A 16,557-nucleotide genomic window follows, 5' to 3' on the forward strand; every position below is an offset into this window, starting at 1 on the left:
CTCTTCCCCATTTCTCCCCCTGCCATTTCTACAGCCATTTACAGACACTGGGGAAAGGCAGCGTAAGGCTCGTGGAGAAGACTGGGTGGACATGACATTTCTCACTCCCCTGCTGCCAGAGCACTGCTCGTCTACAGGACCACTATTTCTCAAACAAGCACCAACCAAGCACGGCAACAAACAACTGAAACAGCACTTGCCCAGCAAAACAACCAGCCTGCCCAAAGACCTCTCCTCAGAGACTTGCCCAAAAGGCCACAACCATTACTCCCACGTGGCAGGCTTACTCACAGAACAGCAGCCTTCTCGTCACCGTGCATCACCAGGACACAAGCAGCCTGCTGGGGCAAGGAAGGCAATCTCTCCTCAGCATCTCACCACACACGTTCCCTCCGCACTGCTTTCCTGCACAGATACAAGGACAAAAGCCTCACTTCATCCGAGCAACGACTGGCAGCAACTCCACAAAATCCTCCATGCCAAAGCAGCTCCTGCAGATGCACAACGGAGTCCTCCACAAGGAACACGAGCTTATGCTGCAGCCTCTGGAGAAGCAAGCTGCCTTTGTGGTGCTTGCTCGGGAGGCCTCCTTTGCATCACCTCCCAGCCACAGCAGGAGAGCTTTTCTTCTACATATCCATGCACCTCGGTACCTTTTCCCAAGTTCCAAAAAGCCAAGGAAGGCAAAGCAAAATCACCTGAAAAGCCGAGAAACAAAGAGGAACACCCTGAAGGAGGGAGAAAAGAGTTCCAAGAATGGGAAAGGGAAAAGTATCAATCACCACATCTGAACATAACAAAGGTATTGCAACACAGGAGCAGCAATAAAGCAAGACTGACAAAAGAACGTCAAACAACAAGGAAAACAGAGCAAAGCAAAACAAAGACACGAAATACAAGAGTCCAGCACATGAACTCAAGACAGCATCATCGCAAAGCCAAACACAGGAAAACAGGCCCACTGCCCCGCCACAGGCATACACTGATCTAGATAACTCCGTGACAGCCAGCTAACGCAAACGGGAAGGAAGTAGGAAAGCAGTCTTTTTGGACTTCACAGGCTTTCCTCCTCATCAAATCTTGTTCTGCTCAGGAGCAAAAAGAGGGAAGCAACTCACCTGGATGACAAAGGGGTGCAGCCTGGTTCCACCCCTCCCTCACCTCATTTCAGGGCTGGCTGCCCCAAGGGAAGGATCACTGCTTCAAATTCTGCTCTTGTTTAGTATGGTGTGAGCCCTCCTCCTCACAAAGGGGTAAGCAGTTCCATCTTCATTTACTGGACTGAGTCCTTTCCGCTCCCTGGCTAAGGGAAAACTGTGCCTGTGATAGCCTTGGTCTACAGTTGCCATTCTGGGTTAACCAGTGGTACACTTCCGTTGGAGGCCTGGGTCAAAGGAGGTCCCTAAGGGCCAGCTGGGTCTGGCCCCTCTGGCTTCAAGCAGCAGAAAGGCTTACAGTAGCAGCTGATAGCCGACGGGGGATACCACTCTGTGTAGAAATGGGGGTACTCAGAGCTGTGTGAACTCCTTGGACAGGCCAAACAGCGTGGAGGTCACTTCTACTGGTAGCTGTGCAATTCAGGAATGAAGTCTGTTGCTCAGCTCGGACGCCTGACAGCATTTTGTGTGCTCCAGCAGCTTTACTCTGAGCAGTGTATTGCTGTCAGGCAGACTGGGGTTTCTTTACCACTACCTCAGCAGGAACAAGACTAGAAATACGGTCCGTAAGTGCACTGCAACTGAACAGAAAATGGTCTGGTTTGGCTGTAAGAATAGTGTATTTGAGGGATTTTTGGTGGATGTGGGCTAACAGGACAACTTCTGTTGGTGACTGGTTTCTGGGAAGGAGAACAATTACACTTGGTTTTAGGGAATCAGCCCGGGATTCAAGCGACTCTTACTGAGAAAAGGGAAAAGGGAAAGCTTCTGTGGGTAAGAACATTATTTGGCGAGCTGTTGTAAGAGCGATGGAAATCTCTCTTGTTGTAATAAGAGATGGAAAAAAGCAGGGGAGTTACCTCGTAGGAAAAAAGAGCTCAGGGAGCTTGAGACAGTGTCTCAGAAAAGGCGTGCCTTTGCTTAGGATTGCTCTGTGTCTGAGTTTTCCTTGCTATTTGTGCATGAAGCCCTCAGATGGGAAACCCAGCCTCCCCCTCCAAGTGAGGACATTGCCCTAGCAGCCCCTGCGGCTTGGCCCGAAACAAAGGGAAAAAAAAACAAATAACCAAAGCAATGCAATGCAATGCAAGGCATAGCAACAGAGAAAGAAGCATAAAAGAAAGAAAAGATGTTAAATAGCAAAAGGAAAAGCAAAGGAAAACCACACGACATGGAAAGAACAAAGACAAAACAACTCTTGGGATGGAATCAAAGAATGCCCTCAGGCATCTGTCCCCTCCCCTGAACCTGCCTACGTCCCAAGAGTTTCTGCCCGGTGGGACCACGTGCAGGACAGCAGGCTTTGGCTTGATGGGCTGCAAGGCCAAAAAAGGGCGGCTCCAGGCCCCCCAGAGGATGTCACAGCTGACATCACCCACGCTCCTGGAACCTTTGTGCTGTTACAATCAGTTTCCATGACGATGACGGGCCGTCCACAAGGACAGCTGGCAGATGTTTACAGGCACCTCAGCTGGGAGATGCACTGCCCGCAGCCGCTCGCCCTGGCAGAAGACAAGCTCGCCCTCATCCCCTGCTGGATTACGGTTAAGTGCTACTATTTAGTCTTACTACTAACTGCGGACCGTTACCCTTTGGCATCAGATTGGCGGGTTACTGCATTAGATAAGGCTTCACGTGGAAATGCTACCAAGTTCAGTCAGTGCAAAGGCTGAAGGAAAACCCCTAAGGATTGGCTTAAAGGTTACTGTTAGAGGCTAGCGTTTAGGATGAAGAGTTACCATAGTAGGTTAGGATGAAGGGCTTCCCTTCAGTGACAGGTCAACGGTTACCACATCCGATTAGAGTTAACCATAACCAAAATGGGAATCCTTCAGGGCTACCCTTTGGTGTTAGGACTAAGGGTGGCCCTTACTTGATGAGGGCTAACCCTATCCCTGTTGCATTTACAGAAAAAGATAAGGGCTACCCATTAGGAGGGTTAAACATTACCTGTGTGCAGGGCAAACAGATTGTAAGGCAAATAGGTAAAGGACCAGAGAGATGAGCGCGTTTCCAAAGGAGGAATGACATAAAAAGCTTACCCGTACCCTGGGCGCGCAGAAGGGCTCCACTAAGGGTGACCTCCAGATAGAGATCCTTCCTCCTTGGGAGTCAGCCCTTACATGGGGTCTAGCAGGGCTGCAGCCAGGGTCCACCCCTTACGGTCACTCAGGTCAAACTGCCATCACCTGTGCCCCTGCAGCTGACTCAGCACTCGCCTCAGGTAGTCAAACAGAGGGTCAGGCTGTGATTATACAGTTCCCATACACCTGTGTGATTTAGAGTTCAGACTTGTGGTTTATACATTTGGATTAGTGTTAGGAGCTAAAATTTCTAGTACAAGAGAAAGGAAAAGAAACGCTACTAGGAAAAAAATACAGTGCAAAGAAATGAACAGCAAAAAAAAAGAAAAAGAGCACCAAACTGAAAAAAAGAACAAAAAACCCCACGCACATCAAAGAAAGCCAACAACAATAAATGAAACAACAACAAACACCAAATTCAAAAACAAGCAACCAACGATAACAGAACAGAATACACTCTCACGGAAAAGCAAAGATGACAACAGAGTCTGGAAGAGGCAAAAACTCAGCATCTAGGCCTGGGAAGATGACATAGAACAATCTACATACACCAATGCCGAGAAAATGGGGCAATAGGCCCGCGTGGATCCAGCCAGCTGGAGAAAAAGCCACAAGAGCACCACAAGGGAAGAGGCAAGGAGGCCCAGGAGGCGTGGACCCACCTGGGAAACTCCAAGGAGCTGCAAATGCATCAAGCACGGCAGGAAAGCCCAGAGAGGAGGCTGCAGTTCAAGAAGCCAGAAAGGAACAGACAGAACAGAACAATCAAGGGAGAGAGCACATCAGGTAAGTGAAGGCAAAGGAAGAGCAAGGCCGGGGCAAGGGGACAAGGAAGGCAAAGCCAGGTAAGGCAACCAAGAATGAAGAGCAAGGGAGAAACTCCAAGCAAAGCCAAGAACCATCCTCTGAAAAGGCAAGGAATGCTCTCCTCTGGGAGGAAGAAGCTAATGCAAAGAAAGAAACAGCTAAGACAAAGAGCCAACAAAACAGACACAAAGACAATGGAAAGCAAAGCAAAAGGCACACTACTGAAAAGCAATAGGAGGAAAAACAACCAAGCAAGGAAAACAAAGCAAACAAAACAAGGTCACCATCTCGTATTCCATTCATTTCCTTTACTCGTGTACAGCATGGCAAAGCAAAGAAACCAAACACAGTAAATAGACAGCAACTCTCATCACACAATATCTGGCTGCCACAGGACTTGCAAGGAGTGACACCAAGTTTTCTCTCTCTAGTCAGCACACAGAAGTTACTTCGGCTGCCTTTGCAGGAGAAGAGAGCCATCTCTTGCCATGCAGGGAGGGAGGACGTGGTGTATTTCTAGCATCAAGTTACATGTGGTCAAGTCAGGTGATGACATACCTGCTCCCAGCCTGAATCGTCACCCTTCCTTAACGCTGTCACTGAAAGCTTGCTGCTATTGTGTTAGCTGATTCTTGCCAGCATTCCCTCCTGATGAGTTTCACATACATCAGGGCTTGGACAAGTCTTACTGACGAGGGCATCAAAATTGGCATCTGGCCGCAGTGATCTTCTGGACACTAGCTTTTCATTACACGTGAAGCAATCTTTCCTGCAAGATATGAAGAAGGAGAGAGAACAATGCTCAGTCTGTGGCAAAAAGAGAAGCGTGTGTCCCAACACTACCACTGTTAGAGAAAGCACTCCTCATGACTCAAGTTTTACAGAAAAGCTGGAACGAGGCTGCTCAGCTACTTGATCTGGCTGTTCAAAGAGATTTAAAAAAACAAACAAAACAAAACAACCAAACATGCATCTCTTTGCATCAGATTCAAAGGTGTGCTGATTCCAAGTGTGTTGAAGCAGTCTGTTTTTAGAGTCCCTGTAATATAGAGTATTATAGTCTGTCTTTAGAGTTCTATAATATGGAGTACTATAGAAGTCCTACTCTGCACATTATTTTTGCCCTTAATCCAATGGCAGGATTTGCACTGAGAAAGGAGGCATTTCTGATGCAGATTACAATGATGGCACAGTCCTTCATAGGACCCGTAGGATGAAACAAAGATTCAGAAACCCACTCTGGAATTCAGGCACTCATTACTGGGAAAACTCAAGCACAGTCTTGTCCTTCCTAACGTTTTGTTCTCAGTTAATTAATATGTTAGGCTCACCTGTCGTTTTTTTCTCCTGTAAAACAAAGAGGTGTCACTTGCTTAAACGCCACTGATTACTTTATGGACAACAGTGTTCTTGTTTCTTCCTAATGACAAGGGTATTTTTGCTAATTGCTCAGCAGAATTTCCACAGGCGCAGTGTGCTTCAACTAAGTGTGACCTCCGAACACAGGCAGCCACCATCATCAGAAATTAATACTTACAATGACTGCCTTAACTGTTTTTGCTGAGCCTTAATTGTTTTTGCCTTTGAGAAAACAGGAACTTGCAGTTGAACAAGACAAGAAAAGCACTCTGTACTTCATTGTACTCTTCATTTTCCTCTTGCCCCACTGATAACTACAGAAGGCAAACATGGGTAGCTTGGCCTTGAATGCCTCCAGGGATGGGACACCCACAGCCTCTCCAGCCTGTCCAGGTCCCTCTGGATGGCTTCCCTTCCTTCCAGACTATCGACTGCACTGCCCAGTTTGTATCATCTGCAAACTTGCTGAGGGTGCACTCGATGCCATTGTCTGTGTCGCTGATGAAGATGCTGAGGAGCACAGGTCCCAAGACCAACCCCTGAGGGACACTGCTTGTGATCAGCCTCCACCCTGGCACAAAACCATTCGTCACAACCCTTTGGCTGTGTCCAGCCAGCCAAATCCTACTCCACTGAACAGTCCATCCTTCCAATCTATACCTCTTTAATTTAGAGAGAAGGATGTGCTGAGGGACCATGTCAAGGGCTCTGTAGAAGTCCAGGTAGATGATACCCACCACCCTTCCCCCGTCGACCAAAGCCATCACTCCACTACAGAAGGCCACCAGATTGGTCAGGCACAATCTGCTCTTGGTGAAGCCATGCTGGCTGTCTCGGATCTCTTTGTCTCATGTGTGCCTTAACATAGCTCCTAGGAGGATCTGCTCCATGATCTTCCCAGGCACAGAGGTGAGGCTCACCAGCCTGTAGTTCCCCGGTTCCTCCTTCCTACCTTTCTTAAAAGTTCCCAGGATCCTGTTGTGATTCATCCACACGCAGACATTCTGGAAGACAAGCATCTGAGACTGGCCAAAAGTGGAACAGGACGACTGTTTGCTGAGGGCTTATCTTGCAAAAAACATTTTAAACATTTTTCATTTTTCCAAATATCAGTTCAGCCTCCCACTTCTTTCTCTAAAGCAGATAATAACATTTATGTCTGACCCTGAAATTCCAAGTGAAATGAATTGTACACCCAGTGGTGTGAGCTGCCCAGAACAATCACTGAAAGACTATTCGGCCTTCTTAAAGGACACAGGGACCATCAAGTCCAACCCCTGGCTCCCCAAAGGACCACCCAAACTCAAACCCTGTGCCCAGGGCACACTGCCAGCTCAGATTCAAGTTGTCAGCAACCACAACGCCCAGATCCCTCCCTTTTGGCAGGGCTGATCTCCAGCCCCTCGCCCCCCCCACGCTGTACGTACAGCCAGGGCTGCCGCATCCCAGGTGCAGAACGCAGCGCTTGCTCTTCTTCGTGCAGATGGGGACCACCCTCACATTTCTCCACATCTTGCTGCAAGGCCTCTCAACCCCCAAGGCAGTCAACATTCCTCCCAGCTTCACAGCAACCACAAACTTACTTCATACAACGGCCACATCTTGACTGGAACCAACAGAGAAAGCATTACAGAGAAATGGCCTTCTAATGGACCCCGCAGAATTCCACTGCTGACCAGAAGGGCAGCTGTCAGGCCATGGCTTCCCCTCGTCCCACACAGCCATCTTGTACTTGACATGGGACATTCTTACCGTCACATCGCCACGGCCTTACGATGTCATGAGCCACCGCCCTGACAACCGCTAGAAATACGGGAACCCTGACAACAGAACACCAGCTGAGATGCAAGCCAGTGCAACCAAGGCAGGCCTGCTTTGGAAGGCCAACATTCTAACTGGAAAAAATGCTCTCCTGCACTACTTACTTTGGTGCATTCTTTGCAATGCCACGGAGCTCAGTCTGCAACACAGGCAGACACTGCACTGAGCAGAATACAGTCACGTGGAAATGCCCATTTGCATTTCTTTCTTTTTTAAGCACGTTGCCAACCAAGAAAAAGCCTCCTGTGGGATACAAATAAATTCGGCCTCAGGAGTCCTCTCCTTAGAGACTCTGCACAGCGCACTCTGGGGCTCTAAAGGGTCTCTTGCCAAAAGCAAAGCAGCCAGTCACACTCACATGAGTTCAGGGTGCCTTCGGAGCTCAGAGAGCTTCAGCACTTCAGTCCTGCGAGAAGAACTCCATCTGCAGCTTAAAACCACGGCTTGATGCAGGTTCTTCAGAGGAAAGTGACTGAACTTGGATTAGTGGAGGTGAAGCCTGAGCCAGCAGTTCTCCAAACTGCCTGGACGCACTTCTCTGCCTGAAAAATAGATAACCTCATTGCACGTACTGCGAAAAGACAGCTAGACACCGTACCGTTCTGTACACTTGCACTGCGTTTGCAAGGATCTGACCAAGGAAAAAATGGTTTCTTCTGCAGCTAGCCAAAACAGGGGCTTCTTGGAGAGAGCAACAGCATGCACACACTGCCTGCAAGCCCCCTGGCATCCTTCTGCTGTGCTTATGGAGCACCTGGAGCAAGCAGGCACTGACTGCATCGCTCGTGGGGGCTACCACTGCTCAGATAACAACCGAGGGCGTGAAGAAATGTGGCAGGAGGAGCAGTGCATTCATAACGCAGCAACAAAGACTGGAGCACTGCTCAGACAGGTAGCAGAGCTCCTTCATTAGTGGTCACTGTTAACCCCATCCAGTCAGTGCTGAGCAAAATGAGGACTCTGCAAACTGCAGGTAATATTTCCTGCTGGCTCAGCTATAGTCATTTATGCAGCTTTTAGGGTGGTTTGGTGTTTTTTTCTTTCTTTTTCTGTTCCTTGCTTTTGGTGAGATGCTAATAATTCGTGCAAACTCCCCCATACACAACCAATCTCCATCAGATGATGAGATAAGCCCCACTTCTAGCTATACACTGTTAAAACGTGAAAATAAATCTGTTCAGAGATTTTGCGATGCATATGCATGCAACAAGAAAAGCAGAGGCAGGGAAAAGAAGAGCTGGCTTGCATGGCAGCAGGTGAGCAATGAACCAGGGAAAAACACTTGGCTGTAACATTCACACCCGTCTCTCATCCCACCTAAGACCCAGAACACAACAACTTCAAAGTAATACTCTAACTGATCCCTACTGTATTGAGCCTCTAGACTGTCTCTGCTTCTCTGCTTCTGTAATTTAAGTTTCTTTTGTATCGCTGTTCAGCAGGCAAACCTCACCCTAAGAAGACAATACGCAAACTATGGGTGGAGTATGTATGTAGCCAAATCAGTAAAAATGCGTTTGATATGAGACAACAAACAGATGTGAGACGATGCTGTCTGAAATGGACCCATACTGACTTGAATATACGTACCAAAACACTAGAAATCACGTTTTTACCATATTGGAGTCTTTCCTGTTCCATCACTTAAGCTGTGTACAAAGCTCTGGGATGTCCCGTGAACCAGCAGGCACCTGCAGCCCTATCCCTTGGCATTACGCACAGGAAAAGAAATGGCACAGCATGATAGCTTATCCCTTAGTTCACTTAAAGAAAAGCAAGCATATCCTGAATTACTGACAATCACCAAGCTTGAGCACCTTACGGATCAGGATGTGACATTGCAGCTCTTCTCTCCAGCAACCAGAAGAGACAAATAGCAGGGGAATCATTGATTCAAAGGTCTGCAAGAGAAATACTCACCTATGGAGAGCAGGAGACAAATCCAGCCTAGTTCAGGTGCAGCTGAAAGCTGTCGTCAGCCAAAGCCTCAGCAGTCACCAGAATGCAAACAAAGCTATTCTTCGTCCGTTCATTTTTTAAGTTTTTTAAGTTAAACACAATGCCTGCCATTAAAAAAATAAAAACAACAAAAATAATCCTAAGTGGCTTTTGTTGGAATCAAAAAACAGGAGAAAAATCACTTGGAAATCACAGAAACGAGGTGGAATGACTCACACAGCTGGAGTGCTGTGATGGATGGCTAGCGACTTTTCAAAAGAGAGAGGCAAGGCAGGAAAGGCAGTGGTGCAGCCCTCTACGTTAAGAAAGAATGGGAATGGCTGGAGATGAAGGATGGCGATGATAGGGTTGAGAGCTTCTAGGTCAGAATAAAAGCAAAGGCCAGTAAGACTGACCTTATCGTGGGAGTGTGCTACAGGCCACCCAACCAGGATGAAGAGGTGGGCAAGACACTTTAGAGACAGCCGCATGAGGTCTCAAGGTCTCTCCCCTTGTTCTTGTGGGCTATTGCAAAGTCCCAGACATCTGCTGGATTTATAATACAGCAGATAGGGAACCGTCCCAGAGGTTCCTCGAGTGTGTGGGAGATCACTTCCTGACACAGCTGGTGACGCAGCCAGCAAGGGGAAGCAAAATCCTGCTGTTTGTTAACAGAGAAGGTCTTGTGGGGGATGTCAAGGCTGGAGGCCGCCTGGGGCAAAGTGATCGTGAGATGCTAGATATCTCAATTCTTGCTGAACCACGGAGGGGAGTCAGCAGAACTGCCACCTTGGACTTCCGGAGAGCAAACTTGAACCTCTTTAGGACCATGGTTGAGAGGTTCCCTTTGGAAGTACTTTTGGAGGGCATGGGAGCCCAGGAAGGCTGGCAATACTTTCAGGAAGTAATTTTAAAGGTGCAGGAGCTGATTCCACAGATTATGGTCTGTGGAAGAGTGGGCAAGCTACTTATGATGATTACAGGTACGTAGCAAATATGTGCAGGGACAAAATTAGAAAAGCCAAAGCCCAGCTAGAACTGAGCTTGGCCACCAAGGTAAAGGGCAACAATAAATATTTCTGTAAATACATCAACAGCAAGAGGAGGGCTAGGGAGAATCTCCATCCCTTCTTGGATGCCGAGGGCAACTTGGTGACCAAGGATCAGGACAAGGCTGAGGTACTTAATGCCTTCGTTGCCTCAGTCTTTAATAGCAAGACTCATTACTTCCTGGGAACACAGTCCCCTGTGCTGGTAGATAGGAATGGGGACCCGAATAGGCCATGCATAATCCACAATTAGATGGTTTTGGACCTGCTCCAAAAGCTGGATGCCCGAGTCCACGGGGCCAGATGGACTGCACCTTACCTCAGTGCCAGGGTAGGTTATGGGATGGATAATGTTGGGATTAATTAAAGGTCAACCAGGGGATCAGGCCCAGTCACAACGGGTTGACGACCGGTAGATCCTGTTTGACACAAGAACTCGCCCCACGCCACCGTGGCCAGAGGAGACTCCAGCAGCAGCAGCAGCAGGAGCAGATCCCGTGGAGGGAGGAAGCAGGGGCAGCTGGGCCTGCTGTGCACATACACAGATAGACATGTAGATACCTTGTCACTGCTCTTCTGCCTCCACTTTTCTGGGGGACTGGGAGTTTTGTCTTCACACAGGAACTCCGCCACAGCAGCATTTTCCAGTCCGTGGCACCTTGATCCCAGGATGTGCTCCGCACCGTGCTTCTAGGGCATCAACATCTGCTGTTGCACAAAGGCCCCTGAAAGGAAAAGCACCCTTGCACGTTTGCACTGCTCCCACACTCCCCAGAACTGTCTCTCAAATCTCATAGAACACAGACTCTCTCAGACTCTTGACTGCAGCCCAGTAGCACAGCATCCCCTCTCTCACTTCATGAGCCAAGAGGCCATAGTTTGTCTCCCTTTTTAAGCTTCACAGACCCAATCAGGCAAGAACTTCGGTTTGCCCATCCTGCAGCCAGGAATGCTCCAACCTGAGGGGGGAGTGGCCGTGAGAGCAATGTCTCTGTGCAAGTGCAGCTCGTTCCTCCCCTCTGACAGGGGCAGAAGGAGTGAGGCAACAGACAAAAGCAGAAAGCGTCTGCATATCCCTCGTGGCTCTAATTTCCTGCCTCACGCTGGGAAACGAGCTGAGCCGCTGGGCCTCTCCGTTATGCTTAGCTCTGCAGCTCGGACATCATCTTTACACTCAGCTGTTCCTGTGCATAATGCTCCACACAATGACCCTGCAGAGCCCAAAAGCCTGCCTGCCTGCTGTCACTCACCTGGAGGTTGCAGGGTGCTGTGCCTCCTGGCTGGACCTGCTGCTGCTAGCTGTCACTTGCAAGACACTGAGAGTCCACCTGCTTGGAACTGCAGGCAACAAACACAAACAAGAAAGAAGGAAGAAAGGATTCTTTGATGTCACAGGCTTTCCCAGGCTTCATTAAAACACGTTCTGCTGTGGAGCACACCTGCAAGCATTTCACCTGGGCAAAAAGGGGTGGAGCCTGGCTCCAGCCCTCCCCACCCTCATTTAAGGGCTGCCTGTCTAAGGGGAAGAATCTCTACTTCTCTCCTACTAAGGGGAGATCTGCTCTGTGCTAATACTTTCTGAGTCCTGTTCTTCAGAAAGGGGTCTTTGTTTACTAGCTTGAGTCCTTCCCCATTCTTAGGAAAATTAAAACACAGGAAAGCAGCTGGATCAGCTACTGCCTTTCACTACAGTTACCATTTTAGGTTAGGGATCAAGGTTGAACTGTACAGAGGGAGTGCAGCCACAAGGCTCTGGCTGTGCCGGGCCTCCCACCAGCCCGGGCCCCAAAGCAGCCCCAACTGTGCCTGGTCCTCCTCCATCCTGGGCCCCAAAGCAGCCCATACTGTGTCTGGTGCTGCTTCATCCTGGGCCCCAAAGCAGCCCCAACTGGGCCTGGTCCTGCTTCATCCCGGGCCCCAAGGACCTGGTTGCGCCTGGGCCCTTTTTGTCTGGGCCCAGAGGAGGCCTCAACTCTGCTAGGCCCCCCTCCAGCTCCGGCCCCCCCAGTGCAGCCCCAACTGCACCTGGTCCTCCTCCATCCTGGGCCCCAACACAGCCCCAACTGAGCCTGGTTCTCCTCCATCCTGGGCCCCGAGGCTCTACCTGTGCCTGGGCCCCCTTCCTTCTGGGCCCACACGAGGCCTCAACTGTGCCAGGCCCCCTCCAGCCTGGGCCCCGAGGCCACCACTGTGCTGGACCACCCTCCGACACAGGCCCTGCCCCAAGCCCTGCCCCCTGTGGACAGCTCTGCTCTTTGCCTGCTTGGTTTTTGTTCTCTCTTCACTCTTCCAGGTTGACTGGATGAGTTTCAATGGGGCCGAGTGTCGGGTCCTGCATCTTGGTCACAACAAGCCCAGGCGTCCCCCCAGTCCTCCTTGGGGAGGAGTGGCTGGAAAGCTGCCTGATCCCTGAAAGGGACCTTGGTGTGCTGACGGACAGGTGGCTGAAGATGAGCCAGCAGTGTGCCCAGGTGGCCAAGAAGGCCAATGGCATAACCACAATTCCTGGCTCAGGAATGGTGTGGTGAGCAGGACTAGGGAAGTCATCCTGCCCCTGGACTCGGCACTGGCGAGGCCTCACCTCGAGTCCAGTGTTCAGTTTTGGGCACCTCAGCACAGAAGGGCCGTTGAGGTGCTGAAGCAGGTTGAAAGAAGGGCAACAAGGCTGGGGAAGGCCTTGGCCAATATGCCCTCTGAGGAGTGACTGAAGGAACTGGGGCTGTTTAGTGTGGGGAAAAGGAGGCTGAGGGGAGACCTGATGGGCTGGCTCCCTATTCCACCCAGGGAGCTGGTTCAGTCACCATCCCTGAATGTGTTGAAAACCAGGTGGTGCTCGGGGACATGATTGAGCAGGGGCTTGTTAGAGTTAGGCTGGTATGGTTAGGTTGTGCTTAGACTTGAGGGTCTTTAAGGTCTTTGTGGCGACAAAAACTGCAACCATCTCAAGCCCGGGGGAAAGGGGCTGACCCCAACGGTCACGCAACCCCCCTGGGGGGAGGGGCTCCCCTAACTGCCACTCTCCAGCTGTCATGGCAGGTAAGGCAGCAGGCTTCCCCTGCTCCCATGCTTCAGCTGGCCCCAGCGCTCCAGATCCCACCCCTGTGCCCCAGATCTCACCCCAGCGCCCCAGATCCAACCCCTGTAACCCCAATATCACCCCTGTAACCCAGAGCTCACCCCAGTGTCCCAGATCCCACCCCAGCGCCCCAGATCCCACCCTAACAGCCCAGATCTCAGCCCAGCGCCCCAGATCCCACCCCTGTAACCCCGATATCACACCCGTAACCCAGATCCCACCCCAGCGTCCCAGATCCCACCCCAGCGCCCCAGATCCCAGCCCTGTAAGCCCGATCTCAGCCCTGTGCCCCAGATCCCACCCCAGCGCCCCAGAGCTCACCCCACAGCCCACCCCAGAGCCTACTTTGGCCTTTCCCCACAGAGAGAATCCCTCGAGGAGCGCTGACGGTGCCTCTGACACCCGACGCCATCTTCCCTGAAGCGACTGTGCCGCCACCGGACCCCGCCTGGATGCAGCCCACCATCCGCGGACCGATGCCGGTACCACCCCAAGCCCTCCCTGTCCCCACTGCCACCTACCTGGCGCCTCAGGCCTCTGTCTGGCCTGGGGTACCAGGTGTCTGGGGACAGGCAGCGCAGCTCCCCCCTGGGGGGCTGCCCCCAACTGGGGCTCAACTGCCACCTGGGGGCCTGCCCCCAACTCTGGGGCTGCACTTACCGCTGCTGCAGCTGCTACCTGGGGGGCTGCACCCAGCTATGGCTCCCCCCACTGCCCCTGCTCACTGCTGGGGACATCCCCTGCTGGCAGGGATGCTGCTGCCCCAGCAGCCGATGGGGCTGTGGCCTGGGGCCGTGTTCCACGGGGAGCCCCCGCAGCCCGCAGGCACCTGCCTGCCGCAGGCCCCCGGCCGCCCCGGCCCCCCGCCAGTTCTTTTGCAGGTACCACCACTGCAGGAGCAGGTGCTCCCCGTGCCCTGCACCCTGCCCGCCACCTGGGAGTCGCCGATGGAGCCCTTTCAGGACGCCGTGGTGCTCACGGAGGACCAGGGGCACCCAGCGCCCACCGACGGGTGCCCCCATCCCGCCACGGCTCCGCTCGGCTGCAGCACCGCAGCGCTGGACTCAGGGGGTGAGTTTGGGGGCTGCGGGGCGTGCGGCAGGCTGTCCGCACCGGGTGGCTGGGGGAAAGCTGGCATTGCCCCACTGGGGATGTCCTTGCTTTTCCAGCAGCCACAGCGAGCGCAGACATCCCGGAGGACGTGGCGGACATCCAGCATCTCCTGGCATGGCTCAATGACGGTGAGTTTGGGGGCAGCAGAGCTGGCGGGGGGTTGCTGGCACCCACCCACCCACCCACACTGGGTGTGGGAAAGAAAGCTGGCATTGCCCCACCGGGCATTTTCTGCCTTTTCCAGAAGTGACATCCAAGACAGGCATCCTGTACGACGACGCAGACATCGATGACCTGCTCACGTGGATCAACAACGGTGAGTCTCTCTCGGAGGGGCAGCAGAGCTGCTGGGGGGGTGTCTGCACTGAGTGGGCGTGGGAAAGCCGGCATTGCCATTGCCCCGCTGGGCATTTTCTGCCTTTTCCAGAAGAGACACCCAGCACCCGCAGACTTGACAACAATGATGTGGAAATGGACCGTTTGCTCACCTGGATTGACGGTGAGACTGTGCTCCGCAGAGGTGACCCCCAGAGGTGGCTGCCTGCACCGAGTGGCTGTGGGAAGGCTGCCATCATCGTTCGGGGGGATGTTCTTGCTTTTTCAGAAGCGGCTCTGGAGGTCCCCCAGCACAAGCAGGACCTGCCCGGTGTCACAAGAGAGGGGACCAAAGCCATTGCAAACAGCTGCCAAACGCAAGAGCTAATGCAGCGCATCACTGCCACAGAGCCACTGAGCCCTGATGTCTCCAGCAGCCTCGACTCCTCTTCTTCCAGCACAGAGCACTCGGACTCCTCCGGGGCCAGCAGGGAGCTGAGCAAAGAGACACATCCTGAATCAGGGCTCCTCAGCAACTCGCTCTGCTGGCAGCCAGCATCCCCTGAGCTGCCCGTGCCGACGCCCCTGGCTGCCCCTTTGCCTCCGTCGCCCCGCACTGCACATCTGATGGAAGAGGCGCGGCGGAGGCGGCCCCGGGTGGTTCTCACCCGCCTGGCACTGCCGACCCCCCTGGCTGCCCCCGCACCTCTGCTGCCCTGCACTGCACGTCTGATCCAAGAGGTGCAGCGGAGGCAGCCCCGGGTGGTTCTCACCCGCCTGGCACTGCCGACCCCCCTGGCTGCCCCCGCACCTCTGCTGCCCTGCACTGCACATCTGATCCAAGAGGTGCAGCGGAGGCAGCCCCGGGTGGTTCTCACCCGCCTGGCACTGCCGACCCCCCTGGCTGCCCCCGCACCTCTGCTGCCCTGCACTGCACATCTGATCCAAGAGGTGCAGCGGAGGCAGCCCCGGGTGGTTCTCACCCGCCTGGCACTGCCACCCGGATTCATCTCCTGCCGGCTGGCAGACATGCACCACAAAGACAGCACCGAGCCAGCCAAGTGCCCAGCGCCCGCCTGCACCACCACTAACAGCAAGAGCACCGGGCACGAGCAGCACACTGGCAGCGGCCCAGCCACAAAGAGGAAGCTGCCGCGCTGCCACGACGGCCCAGGCCACAAACACCGGCGCTAGGCCAAGCTGGCTGTGTCAGCACGGTGGGCGGGCAGCAGGAGGACTGTGCCCTGATGGGGTGCCCATCACAGCCCAACAGCGGCTCGAGCGGGAGCGCACCAAGAAACCGGCCCACTTGCTGGAGCAGGAGACGTGGCCATAGCCGACCAAGACGGCTCCCTGGAGCCCTGGGCTCCTCGCTGGCCCCCACCATGCCCAGAGAGCAGCGGCAGTGTTCCGGGGGCACCAGCACCGGCCCCAGCCCTACCCCTCCAAAACTGGGCTGTCCACAAACGGCATCTTGGGCTGGGGCAATGCGGGACTCTGAAGCTGATGGACCGCCAAAGGGTTGGACTGTCAAAGCTTTGGGGTGGGAAAAGAAGGCTGGGGGGTGGGAAGAGGGTGGGGAGGGGATGGTTGCGGGGTGGGGAATGGGTGGGGGGAGGGAATTTGGGGTGGGAACTCTTTGGGTGAGAACTTGGGGTGGGAATTCTTGGGGTGCTGGGATCTTTTTGGGGTTGGAAATGAAATGGCTGTACTGTGATATTGTTGGGGTGGGAATCCGGGGTGGGGGGAGGGAATTTGGGGAGGGAACTCTTGGGGTGGGAATTCATGGGGTGTTGGGATCTTCCTGAGGTTGGAAATGGCTGTACTGAGATATTGTT

The 16,557-nt window shown here is 53.0% G+C and overlaps 1 long non-coding RNA gene across 7 annotated transcripts; it reads right to left on the bottom strand.

Moving 5' to 3' along the window:
* Window positions 1-345: 345 nt before the first annotated feature.
* On the bottom strand, window positions 346-9,209 carry LOC121107047. 7 transcript variants are annotated; one of them, XR_005840378.2, is made up of 5 exons: window positions 7,587-8,175; window positions 7,333-7,471; window positions 7,160-7,227; window positions 6,360-7,013; window positions 4,337-4,817 (listed from the first exon to the last, which is right to left on the bottom strand). It is a non-coding gene; the product is annotated as an uncharacterized LOC121107047 (long non-coding RNA). The 7 variants fall into 7 exon arrangements; XR_005840379.1 differs by adding an exon at window positions 346-405 and having other exon boundaries at window positions 4,607-4,817; window positions 6,360-7,471; XR_005840377.1 differs by adding an exon at window positions 3,366-3,427 and having other exon boundaries at window positions 4,607-4,817; window positions 6,360-7,471.
* Between the last annotated feature and the right edge of the window lie 7,348 nt (window positions 9,210-16,557).

This window comes from Gallus gallus, chromosome 17, assembly GCF_016699485.2.
Source record: "Gallus gallus isolate bGalGal1 chromosome 17, bGalGal1.mat.broiler.GRCg7b, whole genome shotgun sequence".
Classification (NCBI taxonomy): domain Eukaryota; kingdom Metazoa; phylum Chordata; class Aves; order Galliformes; family Phasianidae; genus Gallus; species Gallus gallus.